This window comes from Engraulis encrasicolus, chromosome 24 (assembly GCF_034702125.1).
Source record: "Engraulis encrasicolus isolate BLACKSEA-1 chromosome 24, IST_EnEncr_1.0, whole genome shotgun sequence".
Lineage (NCBI taxonomy): Eukaryota > Metazoa > Chordata > Actinopteri > Clupeiformes > Engraulidae > Engraulis > Engraulis encrasicolus.
Window position 1 is genome coordinate 31,252,766 of NC_085880.1, and position 5,000 is coordinate 31,257,765.

At 47.3% G+C, this 5,000-nt stretch overlaps 1 protein-coding gene across 1 annotated transcript in view; it reads right to left on the reverse strand.

Annotated features, from left to right (window-relative positions):
* Positions 1-5,000, reverse strand: part of cdh23 (cadherin-related 23) — a 435,252-nt gene that overhangs the window by 269,528 nt on the left and 160,724 nt on the right. The window lies entirely within an intron of this gene.

Here is a 5,000-nt window from a genome sequence, read left to right on the forward strand (position 1 = left end):
ATGTAAATGTTCAAAAAGGGCCCACAGATATACTGCATACACATAAATGAACACAGACAGAAACATACGCACGCATGCACACACACACACAAACACACACACACACACACACACACACACACACACACACACACTTGTTACGTAGAACCCAAACACACGCACGCACGCACGCACGCACGCACGCACGCACGCACGCACGCACGCACGCACGCACACACACACACACAGACAGACAGACAGACAGACAGACAGACAGACAGACAGACACACAGTTATAAAAAACAAAACAAGCAAAACATTCACACCACCACTCAGAAGCCCAGCTTTTCTTCTCAATCCATCCCACACACAGCCCGCTTTCCAGACACAATACAGAAAGGAAGATTTTAGCGCTTTTCTACTGTAAATCAGACACAAAAATCGGACTCGCTCTGTATAACAAAGGACTATCAAATGTTGAGCTAGACAATCTCTGGTTGAGCTAGTGCTTTTCCTTTCTCTCTCTCTCTCTCTCTCTCTCTCTCTGTCTCTCTCTCTCCTTCTCTCTCTTCCTGTCTCTCTCTCCTTCTCTCTATCAATTTCACTCTGTCTGTCTGTCTGTCTCCCCCCCCCACTCTCTCTCTCCCTCCATCCCTCCCTCTCCCTTTAATCTCTGAAGCAACAACTCAAGCGGCCCTCGCTGTCAATTAGTCACAAGTAGTCCTGGTGTTCAAAAGGCAGAAAAATGGCCACCGATGAGACAAACAAGGAATCAGAAACCAAACAAAGCGCTACACAAAGCACCGCAACAGCTGTTAGGTCTGTCATCTATTTATTCGGCCCACAATCACCCAGGACCAAATTACAGGGGTGCCTCTGAGGAGGATGAATACGGCAGGGGAGAGGGGGATAGAGAAAAGAGACAGAGAGGAAAGAAAGATAGATAGAAAGAGAGGAAATAGGGAGGAATAAAAAACAGGATTTTGAGTCAGACTCTTAGGCTTTCAACTTTCTGCATTTTGTGACCATGCCAGGAAAACACTGAGTAATGTAATAGACTGTATGTGTCAGAGACAGAAAGGCAGACATACAGTACCTTCACAGGAAATGAAAGAAAGAAAAGGAGAAAGCTTGAAAGATGCATTTAGTTCTCCTGAACCTGACTCCTCCAACAATCTTGCAAATTGCGCGCGCGTGTGCCTGTTGAGTGTGTATATTTTGTCTGTGTGTGTTTAGTAGAAGCATGATTTTTTTGAAAGAGAGACTATGAGTGTGTGTGTGTGTGTGTGTGTGTGTGTGTGTGTGTGTGTGTGTGTGTGTGTGTGTGTGTGTGTGTGTGTGTGTGTGTGTGTGTGTGTGTGTGTGTGTGTGTGTGTGTGTGTGTGTGTGTGTGTGTGTGTGTGTGTGTGTGTATATATTTATGTTCATGCTCCATTTCTGCCTGAGTATCTGCCGTCTTCAGCCAATTACAGCTGAATCAATTACAGCTCATTCAAAGTCGCAAAGCTCCTTCTCTCTCTCTCTCTCTCTCTCTCTCTCTCTCTCTCTCTCTCTCTACCAGTCAGCACCTCCATTTAGGAGGGAAGGGGATGAGCAGAAAGAAGAACGGAGAGAGGAAATACTGAGAGAAAAGTGTGAGGAGGAGAGGAAAGAGTGGAAGACATGGGTGTAGGAGAAAGAGACGGAGGAGAGAAGGGCCAGGACAGAATGAGAAAAGAGGAGACTGAGGGAACGAGGGAGCATACCCAGAAAGTGGTGGGGAGAGAAGATTAAGGAAACACAAGAAAATGCAAAGTGAGAGAAACTGAAATGGAGGCGGAGAGAGAGAGAGAGAGAGAGAGAGAGAGAGAGAGAGAGAGAGAGAGAGAGAGAGAGAGAGAGAGAGAGAGAGAGAGAGAGAGAGAGAGAAGGGGATATAGAAGTGAGAGAAAATGGATAGACAGAGAGAGAGAGGTAAACAGAGATGAGGAGGGGGGGTGCAAGAAAAAGAAAAGGAGATTGAGGCTGAGGGGGTACGAGAGAGATGAGGAAAGGGAAATAGAGGGAGAGGACCTGGAAAGAGAGAAGGAGAAGGAAGGAGAGGAGGTGAAAAGTGGTAAAGACAGAGAGTGAGAGACAGAGAGCATGAGATAAAACAGAGGGTGGGATAGAGAGAAGTAGACGGAGAGCAAGCGAGAGGGAGAGACGGCGTAACGATGCTGAAATAATGCTCAGGCTATTCTGCCGCTGTCTGCACAGGGCCAATGCTCAATCACTCGTCCTCTCACACACAGCAAACATCCCTCTCTCTCTCTCTCTCTCTCTCTCTCTGTGCCTGTGTGCTTACGTGTATGTGTGTGTACGCATCTCTCTCTCTCTTTCCCTATTTATCTCTCTCTATTTCTCTCTCTCTCTCTCTCTCTCTTAATATCTCTCACGCAAACACAATTCCCTCTCCCATTTCCATCTCTTTCTCTAGTGCTTTCCAGTTTCCGTCCTTTCTCTATATATCTTTCTCTAAATTTCTCCATCTTTTCTTCTATCTCTTTCTCTCTCTCCCTCACCCCTCTCTATCTATACCCCACTCTCTCTCAATTTCGCTCCTCTTTTTTAACATATTTTTCCATCTCATACTCTCATTCTGGAACTTTCTTTTTCTCTCTTCCTCTCCTAGTCTTTCCATCCCTCTCTCTCTCTCTAGTTCAGTCTCTCACCCTCTTTCATTTTCCCATCGCTCTCTTTCCAGCGCTCCATCTGTATACTGTATCTCTCTCTCCCTCTCCCCAATGCTTTTTGGTCCTTATTCCCCTCATCTCCTCCTCTCCTCCTCTCACCCCCCTCTCTTATTCAGATCATCCTCTGACAGCCAAATTGTGTTTGCAACATAAAAAGGGTCTGAGTGTCATTGTAATGATGTGCACACATGCCAAACACAAGCAAACACCCGTACACAAATGCACACACACACGCACACACACACACACACGCACGCACGCAGGCACGCACGCACGCACGCACGCACGCACGCACGCACGCACGCACGCACGCACACACACACGCACGCACGCACACACACACACAGTCACACACAGGAGAACCCACTCTCGGCGATGGCTAAAAATCTCTGCATTGGACTTTCTTGACAAGCATCGGCTTTCTATTTCTCATTGTTTTGTTTTGTTCTTTCTTTTTTTTTGGTCCTCAGTATGAACATTCTGTCCAGATGACAGGTCAGGGGAGAGAGAGAGAGAGAGACAGAGAGAGAGAGAGAGAGAGGGAGAGAGAGACAGAGAGAGAGAGAGAGAGAGATTCAGATAGAGGGAAAAGAAAGAGGAGGAGGAGTGGAGTGGAGAGGAGGGGAGTGGCGGACAAAGGGATGGAGGGATATGGTGGAGGAGAGGAGAGGTGGTGTTTAAACAAAAACGAGTGACAGCCGGCTGTGTTTGAAAACCATTTGCTGGTGAATGTCAGTGGCCTTGAGGACACTAGACGCATGCTTTGTCACTTAAGCCACGCGGCTCTCCCTGTGTGTGTGTGTGTGTGTGTGTGTGTAAGTGTGTGTGTGCGTGTGCGTGTGTGTGTCTGTGTGCGCGTGTGTACGTGCGCGCATGCACGTGTGAGTGTGCATGTGCATGGCTGAGTGTGTGTGTGTGTGTGTGTGTGTGCGGGCCTGCGTTTGTGTGTGTCTGCGTGTTTGTGTTTGTGTCTGTGTACAACTGGACAAATGACACAGGGCTAGTGGTGCAGAAAAACAGAAGAAACAAAAACTTTGACTGCCTCCATCTCCCTGTGCGTTTGTGTATTTGCGTTTGTGTATTTGCGGACTGTGCGTGCATGTAATGTCATGTCCGCCGTGCATGGCCAATACTAAACATGCGCTGGTGTTTATCAACCACAGCACTTCATAATTACTGTGGCCGTGTCTACCATGCTCACTTGCTCACAAGAAAGGTCACATTGGGGGTGTGTTTGTGCTACTACATTGCTCCCCCATCACCTACGTAGTCGGGGAAATATATTGAATTTGGTGTGTGACTGCTTTGTGTGTGTGCTTGTGCGTGTGTGTGTGCGTGCCTGTATACATGTGTGTATGCATGTGTGTATCTATTTGCATAAATATCAATAGAGGTCCTAAAGGGGGGGTAGTGGTTGAGATTTTAAAAATTTATGTTAAAAATATGCATTAACATTGACTGTCCACGGTACTCATGATCACTACCTATGAGGCCTTTAAGTAGTGAAAATGTGGGGCATTCATTACATAGTATACACAGGAAGTAAAATAATGTACTGGAACTTGCTTATTCTGTTGCAAAAAAGTGCAGCGAAGGATTACTGTGGACAACGAGTGAACGTGCAAGATTCAATAAGTTCATTGCCGTGCCAACATAGTTGATAGGAATTTGTTTTGCCGCATTCCTGACATCAAACATTCTCGACATGGTCTGAATTGCTGGCCAAAAGGTTACCTCAAAGTTTTGTTGTACTGACCAATCTCAGCCACCTACCCACCCACCCTCAAGTGCAGACAGAGGTCGGGTAAGGACTCTCACATTTACCCAGCGCCACAAGTACTGTACGTGAAGGTGTTCCTAAGCGATCCGGGCCTTAAGGTGAGCGGGATGTAGTGAAACTGGCCACTTGTTACAACGGAGTGGGCGGCAGTGCAGTGTAGTGAGGTGCGGTGCGGTGCGGTGTGGTGGAGTTCTCTCACACCTTCGCGCTTCGCTCTCTGGCTCTCTCTTCCTCAGGCACCATCATGATTTACCCCTCTCTCTCTCTCTCTCTCTCTCTCTCACTCACTCACTCACTCTCTCTCTCTCTCACTCTCTCTCTCTCTCTCTCTCTCTCTCTCTCTCTCTCTCTCTCTCTCTCTCTCTCTCTCTCTCTCTCATTCTTCCCTTCTCTCTCCTCCTCATGCGCGTTCATCATTCATCCTTTCATCATTCATCATTCATCCCTTCCTTAGCCCTTCTTGTCTCTCTCTTCTTCCTCCTCCTCCCTCTCTTCTTCTCTCCCACATTCACCCTCACTTTCCCTCA